This window comes from Lithobates pipiens, unplaced genomic scaffold, assembly GCF_037356315.1.
Source record: "Lithobates pipiens isolate NorthernLeopardFrog02 unplaced genomic scaffold, aLitPip1_a1.2 Scaffold_28, whole genome shotgun sequence".
In the NCBI taxonomy this organism is placed as follows: Eukaryota; Metazoa; Chordata; class Amphibia; order Anura; family Ranidae; genus Lithobates; species Lithobates pipiens.
The window spans coordinates 88,975,324-88,990,120 of record NW_027507789.1 but is presented as its reverse complement, the minus strand read 5'-3'; the positions used below and the strand labels follow the sequence as shown (position 1 = coordinate 88,990,120).

Here is a 14,797-nt window from a genome sequence, read left to right as displayed (position 1 = left end):
GCTCCTGCATAGAGTCTCAAACTCGGTCTGAGGGCGGGCGAACGTTTGAGGATTGGGGATTAGTGATGGACGAACTTCCGACGGGACGTTTCGCGAACGCGAAACGCGAACGGGCACAAACGTTCGCGAAAACGACCGTTCGCCGCGGGCTCCATTGACTTCAATGGGAGGCGAATTTCGCAAACCTTTAGGTCGAATTTGCGGCCACGTGGTAATTATTAGGGGGTAGCACGTAGTCCCACCACCTGGACAATAGCATAATACATGTATGAGGTGAATTTGGGATCGATAACTACAAGCATTTTTTTTTTATTTGGGAAATTGTTCTGACAATTCAGGACTATGGAGCTAATGAAGGCAATGGAGGAGAGGGAAGGTCAGGGACCAGGGTAGGCAAAGAAGAGGGTGCAGGAGATGATCACCAGCAGCGTGACATACCGGAATGACACATGCACCGTGATAGAGGCATCTGACAGCAGCACCGTAATACAGAGCACTGACAGCAGCACCGTGACATACAGCGCTGACAGCAGCACCGTGACATACAGCGCTGACAGCAGCACCGTGACATACAGCGCTGACAGCAGCACCGTGACATACAGCGCTGACAGCAGCACCGTGACATACAGCGCTGACAGCAGCACCGTGACATACAGCGCTGACAGCAGCACCGTGACATACAGCGCTGACAGCAGCACCGTGACATACAGCGCTGACAGCAGCACCGTAAGCAGCCCCAGGAGGAAGTCAGCACAGCACAGGGATGGTGTGATCCCCTCATAATAAGAACCCCCAGGAGGAAGTCAGCACAGCACAGGGATAGTGTGATCCCTTCATAATAAGAACCCCCAGGAGGAAGTCAGCACAGCACAGGGATATCATAAGCAGCCCCAGTAGAAATATGACACCGCTCAACCTCTTCAAAGAGGAGGGTAGGGGCATATAGTACGGTGTGCTTTTTTGGGTCAAGGAAGTGAGCCAAATGAATTAAGAAGGTCTGTGTGCTTGATTAAAAAAATAGTTTATAGACATATACATGGTCTACTGGTCACATGTGTTGAATTCCTCCGAGATCCATGCCTCATTCATTTTTAGAAATGTGAGGTAGTTAACACTGTGGTGAGCTAGGCGAGTACGCTTATCGGTCACAATCCCCCCTGCTGCGCTGAACGTCCTTTCGGACAGGACACTGGATGAGGGGCAAGCCAACAGTTCGATTGCAAATTGGGCAAGCTCTGGCCAGAGGTCAAGCCTGCCCACCCAGTAGTCTAGGGGTTCATCACTCCTCAGAGCGTCCACATCGGCCGTTAACCCAATGTAGTCGGACACCTGACGGTCTAGGCGTTCCCTGATGCTGGATCCGGATGACACCTGTCGATGGGTCGGCTGAAAGAATGACCTCATATCCGAAGTCACCAACACATCTTCAAACCGGCCTCTTCTTGCAGGCGCTGTTGGATTGGTACCCGCAAATCCTTCTCTGGGAGTGGGAATTGCTCCTCTGCCAGCGCACGCAAAAGCAGAATGCAGCATTTCTCGAAGCAAGGCCTGGAAGTGCTGCATTCTGACAGCCCTCTGCGACGGCGGTAACATTTCCGCCATTTTGTGTTTGTACCGGGGGTCTAAGTACGTTGCCACCCAGTACTGGTCCTTGACCCTCATGCTTTTTATACGGGGGTCCCTATTAAAACACTGGAGCATGAAGGCCCCCATTTGCACTAAAGTGGAAGCGGTGTGGTGGCCTGGCTCCTGCTCATCATCCAGGATAATGTCGTCCTCTTCATTCTCCTCTCCCCATCCTCGCACAACAGGGATCCCAGAAAGGTTTAAAGCATGCTCTTCTTGCTCCTGCTCATCCGCCCCGGCACCATCCTCCTCTGACTCCTCATCAGACTCCTGTTGTTGACTTGTCTCAGATAGAGTAGCCCCCCCTGGGAATTCATCCAGCATTGCGACTTCCTCATCTTCCCGCTCCTGCTCCTCCACAGCCTGATCAATGACACGACGCAATGCACGCTCCAGAAAGAAGGCATAAGGTACCATGTCACTGATGGCGCCATGGCTGCGACTGACCAGTTTGGTGATCTCCTCAAATGGCCGCAGAAGTCTGCATGTGTCGCGCATGAGCAGCCACTGGCGCGGTGAAAAAAAACCCAGCTCCCCAGAACCGTTTCTTTCGCAGAGTTCATACAGGTAGACGTTAACTGCACGTTTCTGCTGGAGCAGCCTATCAAGCATATAGAAGGTTGAGTTCCATCGCGTCGGGCAATCGCAAATAAGACGTCTGACCGGCAGATGGTGTCGCCGCTGAATGTCAGCAAGGCGAGCCATGGCCGTGTAAGATCTTCTGAAATGGGCCGAGATTTTCCTTGCCTGCCGCAAGATGTCCTGGACCCCAGGGTATTTGACAAGGAATCGCTGCACGACCAAGTTTAAGACGTGTGCCATGCACGGCACGTGCGTGATTTTGCCCTGTTTCAATGCGCTAAGCAGATTGGCACCGTTGTCACACACCACTTTACCAACTGTCAAATTGAGCGGTGTTAGCCACTCATCTGCCTGTGAACGCAAAGCTGAAAGGAGTGCCGGGCCAGTGTGGCTCTTTGCTTCCAGGCACAACAGACGCAGCACGGCATGGCAACGTCTCACCTGGCATGTGGAATAGGTTCTGGGGAGCTTGGGCGGTGCAGTGGAAGAGACGCTAGCAGCGGAAAAGGAGGAGGCAGCTGAGGAGGAGAGGGAGGAGGATGGAGTAGGAGGAGGAGAAGAAGAGTCAGGCCTGCATGCAATCCGTGGCGGTAAAACCAAATCTACACGGGTGCCACGGGTTACATGCTTGACGGCCGTCAGAAGGTTCACCCAGTGGGCAGTAAAACTGATATACCTTCCCTGCCCGTGTTTGCTAGACCACGTGTCTGTGGTCAGATGTATCTTGGCACCGACACTGTGTGCCAGAGATACATTCACTTGCCGCTGAACATGGCCATATAGCTCTGGGATGCCCTTCTCTGAGAAATACTTCCTTCCTGGGACCTTCCATTGTGGTGTTCCAATGGCCACAAATTTGCGAAAGGCCTCCGAGTCCACCAGTTTATATGGCAGTAGTTGGCGGGCTATGAGTTCTGACAAGCCAGCCGCCAACCGTTGGGCAAGAGGGTTATCCGGCATCATCATTTTTTTACGCTCAAACATTAGGCCCACGGAAGCCTGCCTTTTTGCAGAAAAATGTGAGCTTGGCGTGATGGAAGGTGGAGTGGAGGACAATTGTGAGGAGAGAGGAGAAGGAGAAGTAGAAGACGAGGCTGGACGGTGAGAGCCTGCAGTGTGGCTTTGTGTGTTCCGTTGCTCCCACTGGGCTCGGTGATGGCTGCTCATGTGCCTTCTTAAGGCGGTCGTCCCTAGGTGAGTATTGGGCTTACCGCGACTAACGCGTTGACTGCAAAGATTGCAGATGGCAACGCTATTGTCAGCAGCGGACACGTTAAAAAAAGCCCACACTGCGGAGCCATGTGCCGGTGTCCTGGGAGCGCCAGATGTGACCGTACATGGTCGATGACTCGCTCCTGATACATTTGCAGTCTGCTTTGTCCCTGCTGTGCAATGTAAGTCATTGCTGCTTCTCCTCCCTATCTGCTGGTCCATATCTCCCTCTGAACTCCCCTCCTCTTCCTCTCTTGTGGGCACCCACGTGACATCACTAGACACGTCATCATCAACGTCACCTTCCCCACCGCTATAAGTAGAGATCTCGGAGTAGGCAGCAACACCGGGGACCAACCTCCTCCTTGGGCTGATCTGGGTACTGGCGTCAGACTGCTGAGTAGCGCTTGTTGCTACCTCCTCTTCCTGATCCAATACCAAGAGTGGCTGCGCATCAGAAATGTCCTCTTGATATGGATCGGAAAATAATTCCAGTGACTCAAGCGGAAGGTATGTGGTGGTGGTGGTGGTGGTCGTGTTGTTGGTGGTAGTGTCTTTGGGGGTGCACATAGCAGAGAGTGAAGAAGAGGGTGCAGATCGAGAGGATGAGGAGGGTGCAGAAGAGTAAGGCTGAGCGAGCCACTCAACCAAGTCTGGTGCATCCTTTAAAGTAATTGAACGCACCTTCTGCAACTTCCCACTTTGGCTCAAGCCTGTTGCTCCTGCCCTACCCCTACCACCCCTGCGGAAGGGCCTGCCTCTTCCTCTGCATGTCATTTTTTAAATGACCCTGTGACAAAACTCTTAGTCCCTATACCGCTGAAGGACTGCTGCAGTATAGGTGAGCGGTCAGCAGTGGTGCACGTCAACCCTATCTATTGTGGACCTATAGCGGTCCTTACAGAACAGCAGACTGTACCGCACTCAAGCCTATGTACCGTAGCACCCTATACCAAGTTACCAGTCCTTATAAGAACTTTTGTGGACCAAGCAGGTTGTGTATTAGTGTTTAGCAGACTGTACGTCAGTCCCTATACCGCTGAAGGACTGCTGCAGTATAGGGCAGCGGTCAGCAGTGGTGCACGTCAACCCTATCTATTGTGGACCGATAGCGGTCCTTACAGAACAGCAGACTGTACCGCACTCAAGCCTATGTACCGTAGCACCCTATACCAAGTTACCAGTCCTTATAAGAACTTTTGTGGAACAAGCAGGTTGTGTGTTAGTGATTAGCAGACTGTACGTCAGTCCCTATACCGCTGAAGGACTGCTGCAGTATAGGGCAGCGGTCAGCAGTGGTGCACGTCAACCCTATCTATTGTGGACCGATAGCGGTCCTTACAGAACAGCAGACTGTACCGCACTCAAGCCTATGTACCGTAGCACCCTATACCAAGTTACCAGTCCTTATAAGAACTTTTGTGGAACAAGCAGGTTGTGTGTTAGTGATTAGCAGACTGTACGTCAGTCCCTATACCGCTGAAGGACTGCTGCAGTATAGGTGAGCGGTCAGCAGTGGTGCACGTCAACCCTATCTATTGTGGACCGATAGCGGTCCTTACAGAACAGCAGACTGTACCGCACTCAAGCCTATGTACCGTAGCACCCTATACCAAGTTACCAGTCCTTATAAGAACTTTTGTGGACCAAGCAGGTTGTGTATTAGTGTTTAGCAGACTGTACGTCAGTCCCTATACCGCTGAAGGACTGCTGCAGTATAGGGCAGCGGTCAGCAGTGGTGCACGTCAACCCTATCTATTGTGGACCGATAGCGGTCCTTACAGAACAGCAGACTGTACCGCACTCAAGCCTATGTACCGTAGCACCCTATACCAAGTTACCAGTCCTTATAAGAACTTTTGTGGAACAAGCAGGTTGTGTGTTAGTGATTAGCAGACTGTACGTCAGTCCCTATACCGCTGAAGGACTGCTGCAGTATAGGGCAGCGGTCAGCAGTGGTGCACGTCAACCCTATCTATTGTGGACCGATAGCGGTCCTTACAGAACAGCAGACTGTACCGCACTCAAGCCTATGTACCGTAGCACCCTATACCAAGTTACCAGTCCTTATAAGAACTTTTGTGGAACAAGCAGGTTGTGTGTTAGTGATTAGCAGACTGTACGTCAGTCCCTATACCGCTGAAGGACTGCTGCAGTATAGGTGAGCGGTCAGCAGTGGTGCACGTCAACCCTATCTATTGTGGACCGATAGCGGTCCTTACAGAACAGCAGACTGTACCGCACTCAAGCCTATGTACCGTAGCACCCTATACCAAGTTACCAGTCCTTATAAGAACTTTTGTGGAACAAGCAGGTTGTGTGTTAGTGATTAGCAGACTGTACGTCAGTCCCTATACCGCTGAAGGACTGCTGCAGTATAGGTGAGCGGTCAGCAGTGGTGCACGTCAACCCTATCTATTGTGGACCGATAGCGGTCCTTACAGAACAGCAGACTGTACCGCACTCAAGCCTATGTACCGTAGCACCCTATACCAAGTTACCAGTCCTTATAAGAACTTTTGTGGACCAAGCAGGTTGTGTATTAGTGTTTAGCAGACTGTACGTCAGTCCCTATACCGCTGAAGGACTGCTGCAGTATAGGGCAGCGGTCAGCAGTGGTGCACGTCAACCCTATCTATTGTGGACCGATAGCGGTCCTTACAGAACAGCAGACTGTACCGCACTCAAGCCTATGTACCGTAGCACCCTATACCAAGTTACCAGTCCTTATAAGAACTTTTGTGGAACAAGCAGGTTGTGTGTTAGTGATTAGCAGACTGTACGTCAGTCCCTATACCGCTGAAGGACTGCTGCAGTATAGGGCAGCGGTCAGCAGTGGTGCACGTCAACCCTATCTATTGTGGACCGATAGCGGTCCTTACAGAACAGCAGACTGTACCGCACTCAAGCCTATGTACCGTAGCACCCTATACCAAGTTACCAGTCCTTATAAGAACTTTTGTGGACCAAGCAGGTTGTGTATTAGTGTTTAGCAGACTGTACGTCAGTCCCTATACCGCTGAAGGACTGCTGCAGTATAGGGCAGCGGTCAGCAGTGGTGCACGTCAACCCTATCTATTGTGGACCGATAGCGGTCCTTACAGAACAGCAGACTGTACCGCACTCAAGCCTATGTACCGTAGCACCCTATACCAAGTTACCAGTCCTTATAAGAACTTTTGTGGAACAAGCAGGTTGTGTGTTAGTGATTAGCAGACTGTACGTCAGTCCCTATACCGCTGAAGGACTGCTGCAGTATAGGTGAGCGGTCAGCAGTGGTGCACGTCAACCCTATCTATTGTGGACCGATAGCGGTCCTTACAGAACAGCAGACTGTACCGCACTCAAGCCTATGTACCGTAGCACCCTATACCAAGTTACCAGTCCTTATAAGAACTTTTGTGGACCAAGCAGGTTGTGTATTAGTGTTTAGCAGACTGTACGTCAGTCCCTATACCGCTGAAGGACTGCTGCAGTATAGGGCAGCGGTCAGCAGTGGTGCACGTCAACCCTATCTATTGTGGACCGATAGCGGTCCTTACAGAACAGCAGACTGTACCGCACTCAAGCCTATGTACCGTAGCACCCTATACCAAGTTACCAGTCCTTATAAGAACTTTTGTGGACCAAGCAGGTTGTGTATTAGTGTTTAGCAGACTGTACGTCAGTCCCTATACCGCTGAAGGACTGCTGCAGTATAGGGCAGCGGTCAGCAGTGGTGCACGTCAACCCTATCTATTGTGGACCGATAGCGGTCCTTACAGAACAGCAGACTGTACCGCACTCAAGCCTATGTACCGTAGCACCCTATACCAAGTTACCAGTCCTTATAAGAACTTTTGTGGAACAAGCAGGTTGTGTGTTAGTGATTAGCAGACTGTACGTCAGTCCCTATACCGCTGAAGGACTGCTGCAGTATAGGGCAGCGGTCAGCAGTGGTGCACGTCAACCCTATCTATTGTGGACCGATAGCGGTCCTTACAGAACAGCAGACTGTACCGCACTCAAGCCTATGTACCGTAGCACCCTATACCAAGTTACCAGTCCTTATAAGAACTTTTGTGGAACAAGTGAGTTGTGAATGTTTAGCAGACTGCAGCAGAAGGGCAGCAGTCAAGTATAATATCCTTTCTATATTTGGAAGAAAGAATATTATACATGTACAAGCCTATTACTGTACCACTGATACCAGTCCTGAAAAGAACCTTTGTGGAACTAATAATAACAGCAAGTCTTTAAAATTACCCTCACTGCCTGACAACACTGCTTCCTTCCTGTCCCTATACAAATTGGCAAAAAAAGAGAACGATTAGTGGTTACTGGAACAGCTCTTTTGTGGACCTTGATAGTAACAGCTAATGATGATGATGATGATGATGATGATGAAAGACTAATCTGGCTGTCCCTGTAGCATACACCGTCCTTTCCCTTTCTCTAAACTAACAAAAGACACTCAGGCTGCTGCAAGAATCAGCAGCACAGCAAACCTATCAACACCTAACACCTATACCAGTCCTGAAAAGAACTTTTGTGTACCAAATAGCTAGTGGTTTATCTCTCCCTACTCCACACAGGAACCTGTCCCTATCTTAACAGAAGAAAGAATGTAAAATGGCCACCGGATCGGGTGTATTTATAGGTTAGGGGGAATGTACAAGTGTCCATGTGCTGTCATGTCTCAATTGGCTGTCCTGTATCACATGATAAACGTGTCACCAAAGGTTAAAGTTCTTGTATACATTAAACACGTAAGTCCGCCGCGGCGAACGACGGAAAAAGGCGTTCGAACGTGCGGACCGCGAATGTCGGAAATTCGCCGCGAAACGACCGCCGGGCGAACCGTTCGGCCATCACTACTCTCAACCCTCTTGACAAATGCCAAGATACTAAAGATATGTTGGTATTGCGCTGTCCCTATATTAAATAACCCTCTGAGGGTGATAAGTATAATGCCTAATTACATAAATCAATAGTGTAATATAAAAATATATATCTATAAATGTCTACTAAATAGTATCAAAAAGTGCAAAGTGCTACATTAAATAAAATAAAATAAACACACCACAAAGGTGATAGAATCCAAATAAATGAAAATCAAGTGAACAAAGGTAAGTAACTAAAAACAGTCTCTTAGAAAATTACTATTTTGATAAAGTGCAGAAAAAAAAAAAAAAAAAAGTAAACGCACTACAGAGTCAATTGAAAACCTCCACAGAAACACAACTGCTTCAATTGAGTGCAAAGCCACAAAACAGTGAATTGATCATAAAGTGCCAAGTGCGTCTTATAAATGTGCAAATAAGTAAACACTCTCCAGAGGTGATATAAGTGAACCACCCTAATAATAAACAAATGATATACAAGAAAATAAGAGAGTATACCTAGACCAAAAAGAGGGTACCCTCTCCTGATCACATAGGAATAAACTTTAGAATAAACAAACAAAAAAATAAAATAATATATATATATATATATATATATATATATATATATACACACACATTAATAGATAGAAAAAAGCCTTTTTCTAGCAATCAGCAGCAAGTGCATCCACAGTCCTAGGGACGGGAAGGAAGCTGACTGTGGATGCACTTGCTGCTGATTGCTAGAAAAAGGCTTTTTTCTATCTATTAATGTGTGAGTACCCTGTGTATGTAAATTTTTAATAAATGCTATCTGTGAGATACTACACTATGGTATTCCCTCTCTATTAATCTATTGGGTCCTCTGGAGCAATAAGAATAAAATTCAAAGGAGAAGGTGACCGAATTTACCAGGAGAGAAGACATATAAAGAAATCTATATACCTCTATGTGAATCCCTCCTTGCTATAGGTAAGGGGCCACTGCCCACTAAAGTGTGATCACAGCGGGATTAAGCACTGGGAGATCCGCACCTCAGTTGAATTTGCACAAGTTTGCACAAAGCACTTGCACTTAAAGGAGACTGTTGTTTATTTATGGACTTGAATATTTATATCTTTTTATTTTTGATGGATTTCAATATGTATATTTAATCTATAGAGGCCGGATTCATTCTGATATAACATATGTTGCAGCTGGCTCTGTAGTGCGTTTACTATTATATATATATATATATATATATATATATATATATATATATATATATATATATATATATATGTATATATATATATGTATATATATATATATATATATATATATATATATATATATATATATATATATATATATATATATATATTTATTTATTTTTTTGTTTATTCTAAAGTTTATTCCTATGTGATCAGGAGAGGGTACCCTCTTTTTGGTCTAGGTATACTCTCTTATTTTCTTGTATATCATTTGTTTATTATTAGGGTGGTTCACTTATATCACCTCTGGAGAGTGTTTACTTATTTGCACATTTATAAGACGCACTTGGCACTTTATGATCAATTCACTGTTTTGTGGCTTTGCACTCAATTGAAGCAGTTGTGTTTCTGTGGAGGTTTTCAATTGACTCTGTAGTGCGTTTACTTTTTTTTTTTTTCTGCACTTTATCAAAATAGTAATTTTCTAAGAGACTGTTTTTAGTTACTTACCTTTGTTCACTTGATTTTCATTTATTTGGATTCTATCACCTTTGTGGTGTGTTTATTTTATTTTATTTAATGTAGCACTTTGCACTTTTTGATACTATTTAGTAGACATTTATAGATATATATTTTTATATTACACTATTGATTTATGTAATTAGGCATTATACTTATCACCCTCAGAGGGTTATTTAATATAGGGACAGCGCAATACCAACATATCTTTAGTTTCATATTAAGTGGCTACGGTGTGATCCATTCCGGTAGTAGCAGCAGCCCCTGACATTTGATAGATCACCAGTGGTAGCACAGGAATAAAACACTATGATTTATACTAAATGCCAAGATAGTCACCTTGGGAAACAAGCGAAAAAAAAACAGGTCAATGTCAACAACATAAAAAGAAGACTACGGCACCTGGTATTCCAAAGCCATCTCCCATCCAGGGACTAACTAGGCCCAACACTTCTTAGCCTCAGAGATGAGAAGAGATAGGGCTCTTTCAGGGTGATGCTGCTGTAAGTGAACTCTTTGGGCACTCTCAACCCTCTTGACAAATGCCAAGATGGTCACCTTGGGAAACAAGCGAAAAAAAAAAAAACGAATCAACGCCAACAACATAAAAAGAAGCCTACAATAACTGGTATTCCCAGGTGGTCTCCCATCCAGGTACTAACCAGGCCTGACTCTTCTTAGCCTCCAAGATCAGACGAGATTGGGTGCTTTCAGAGCGCTCGGACTCTTTCCCCATCACTAATGGGACGAGGCAGGAGTGCCCTCTGTCTCCCCTAATTTTTATTCTGACACTGGAACCACTTATGTGTCACGTTCGGAATGACCAGAATATTACTGGCATATCCAAACCCTCGGCACACCACAAAATTGCGGCGTACGCTGACGATCTAATTTTTTTCGTCTCCAATCCACACATTTCGCTTCCCAATATACTCGCGGCTCTCCGGCGATACGGCAGCCTATCAAACTATAAAATCAATTGCACCGTCGGCTGTATTGAATATATCGGTCCCGGATGGTGAGGCCAAGAGGCTACGCTCCCCTTTTCCATTCTACTGAGCTGAAAAATCTATACGTTACCTGGGCGTTGACATCGCAGCGGATTTGGTGCAATTGTACCCGCTTAATTTTCTCCCTCTCCTGAATAGACTGAAATCTGATTTGGGAAACTGGCATGCTTTAACACTGACCTGGTTCGGGCGCTGTAATGCATTCAAAATGACGTCCCTCCCGCGGATCTTATACTTGTCCCAGATATTACCGATCCGGTTACCCCCAATTTTTTTCAGACAACTGCAGGTGCTGCTCCGGGACTTTATTTGGGCGCGCAAACCGCCCAGAGCCCGTTTGCAATTGCTTGCCAGACCAAAGGACAAGGGGGGTCTGGGTCTCCCAATACAACAGAGCGACTCTGCTAGCGAGAGTCGTTGATTGGCATTGTAATGGCCCACACAAGCAGTGGGTGGAGATGGAGATTGAGGATGGATCCATTCCCCTATTGACCTCCCCGTGGCTCCTGTCCTCCCTACCAAAATACCTCAGAGATCACTCCGTAGTGGGAGCTACATTGCCTGTTGTGCGGAGGTTGTTCCGCTGCACACACATTGCTCCCCTGCCGTCACCAATGACTCCGGTTATAGGTAATCCAGACTTCCCACCGGGATTTACCAACAAGAAACTGCGACAGTTGACAGTGGTGGGGAAACAGTGTCTGGGAGAGGTGTGGCCCTCGGGAGGGCTCCCGACCACGCAAACTGTCGCCGAGCTTTCTGACCCTCCGCTTGACTTGTTTAGTGCTTATCAACTTCATCACTTTCTTCTGGCCATACAAAGGGCCCCCTACACTCCTAGAGACCTGACGCCCTATGAATCCATCTGTCACAAAAAGGAACGACACACCCTCTCCCTCCTGTACAACCTATTAAGTAGTCAGGAGGAGGAGTTGACCCCACCATTTATCCACAAATGGGAGAGGGACTTTGGCATCACATTTACCCCACAACAGATAGGGAAGATCCTGACATTAGTACATAAAGCTTCCATCGCAAACCAATATCAAGAATCAGGATACAAGATAGTCTCACGCTGGTATAGAGTCCCATACCTTCTGAATAAAATTAATAGATCGATTCCGGATGTTTGTTGGAGGTGCAATTCAGATACGGGGACCATGGGACACATTTTCTGGGCATTGCCGGCCTTGAGGAACTTTTGGGTGGAGGTGACCAGGACGATAAAAACTCTCAGAAATGTAGATATCGCAGACAACCCAGCAGCGTGCCTTTTACACTTGACCGAACAGCCTGTTCGAAAATACAAAAAAACCCTCACGATGCAACTCCTGAACGCCGCCCGGGCCTGCATTCCCACACTGTGGAGGCAGCCTCAGCCCCCATCCAAGGTGCTGTGGTATTCCAAAGTCAATCATATTCTCCGGATGGAAGAATTGACCGCCACCCTTCACAACACTGAAGAGGCATTTAGTGTTACATGGAGGCCCTGGAGGTATTTTACTGATACTTGAGACTACATTCGGGAGGTGAGCAGCGCCCCTGTCCCAGAAAACGACTGAACATCTAACGTTTACCTACGTAGGCCAAGTCTGCCCTGGGTGGCATTCCCCCCTCCCTTTTTGTCTTTATTTTTCTTTTTTTCCCCGCCGCCATCCCCCCCCTCTCTCTCTGTCTTTGCACTCTCTTCTTCCCCCATCCTCCCTTTTCACTATGCCTTGTCTCCTTACCAGCCTTTGGGACCCAGAAGAACCCCAGGGTTCTGGACACGACCGGCTCATATTTTACTCTGGTTCACATAGGTCATGATAAGCTGGCTCGCTGTGGTCCCAGTTGTTCTCCATGATTACATTTGTCCGAACGGAGCTGCATTAGTTATACTGTACTACATGTCGCAGGTGGGGTTTCTCTCTTTTCTGCATGAAACTCTAGGACTCCCCTCTGAGAACCCAGAGTTATTTGGCTGCCTATTTTTTGTTACCATGTAATTGTGACCCTGGGTCATGCTGTATGGTTGACTGTTATATTTATGTTGTTCTACTTATACTTAATAAAAGAATAAAACAAAAAAAAAAAATAAGTCAATTCCAACAACTTAAAAAAAAAGCCTATGGCATTGAGAAATCCCAGGCGGTCTCCCATCCAGGTACTAACCAGGTCCCAACCCTGCTTAGCCTCTGAGATCAAATGAGATTTGGCTCTTTCAGGGTGATGCAGCCATAGTAGATTTTTTCAGGCACGCTCAACCCTCTTGACAAACGCCAAGATGGTCACCTTGGGAAACAAACAAAAAAAACAAGTCAACGCCAACAACATAAAAAGAAGCCTACCGCACCTAGTATTTCTAGGCGGTCTCCCATCCAGGTATTAACAAGGCGCGACCCTTTCTATCCTCTGAGATCAGCGGAGATTGGGCGCTTTCAGGGTGATGTGCCCATAGGCAATCTCTTTGGGCACTCTCATCCCTCTTGAAAAATGCCAAGACAGTCACCCTGGGAAACAAGTGAAAAAAAACAGGTCAACGCCAACTACATAAAAAGAAGAATACGGCACCTGGTATTCCAAGGCCGTCTCCCATTCAAGTACAAACCAGGCCCAACCCTGCTTAGCCTCTGAGACCAAACGAGATTGGGCGCTTTCAGGGTGTTGTGCTCATAGGCAATTTCTTTGTGCACTCTCAACCCTCTTGACACATGCCAAGATGGTCACCTTGGGAAACAAGGGAAAATAAAACAGGTCAACGCTGACAACATAATGAGAAGCCTATGGCACCTGGTATTCCCAAGCTGTCTCCCATCCAGGTACTAACCAGGCCCATCACTGCTTAGCCTCTGAGATCAGATGAGATTGGGCTCTTTCAGGGTGATTTGGCCGTAGGCACTCTCTTTGGGCACTCTGAAGCCTCTTGACAAAGGCCAAGATGGTCACCTTGGGAAACAAGCTAAAAAAAACAGGTCAAAGCCAACAACATAAAAAGAAGCCTATGGCATCCAGTATTCCCAGGCGATCTCCCAATCCAGACACTAACCAGACCAGATCCTTCTATGGAACCTGGTCTTCCCAGGCAGTCTCCCATCCAGGTACTAACCAGGCCTGATGCTGCTTAGCCTCTGAAATCAGACGAGATCGGATGCTTTCAGGTTGATGTGGCCGTAAGCGTTCTCTTCAAGACACGCCCAACCCTCTTGACATGCGCAGTACATGCGCAGTACGGAGCAGACGAAGCTTCGGAATATCTCCGAAGCTGAATGGCACCTGCGCGGTGAGTGGAGGTGGTAACCCCACCATCCAAGTGGACATAGGGTTGTGAATATTAGAGGGCCCCTCGCAGGCGAGCTTTGCTCGCCACGCTTCGGGCTCGGCCTCGCTGCGCTCGGCTCTTTTATATTCTTACTCTATGTCCACTTGGATAGTGGGGATAGAACCTGGACTCAGTGCGCAGGCGCCGTTCATGCTCGGCAATTTTCGGAATCTGTGTTGCTGTGTACTGCGCATGCGCAGTACACAGCGGACACTATCCCATGGGGGACCATATGTGATAAGACACCGGCATGGGGAACTGAAGCTATGGGTCAAGCTAGAGCAGGAGATGGCGCGGGTTCCACTGGCTGGTATGCCTTGGGCAGGGAGGCCATTGGAGCCCTGTGTGACTACTCACCCGTTAATTGGCCCCTCGCTCGCCGAGATGGATAGTTTTTTTCACCTTTCCCACCTGACTAACTTCCCTTCTCCTATGACCCCAATTATTGGACATCCTAGATTCCCTCCGGGCCTGTCTGAACAGGCCTTTACC

At 47.4% G+C, this 14,797-nt stretch overlaps 1 pseudogene; it reads right to left on the bottom strand.

The window, feature by feature from the left end:
- Positions 1–13,764: 13,764 nt before the first annotated feature.
- On the bottom strand, positions 13,765–13,883 carry LOC143936552 (5S ribosomal RNA; annotated as a pseudogene).
- Between the last annotated feature and the right edge of the window lie 914 nt (positions 13,884–14,797).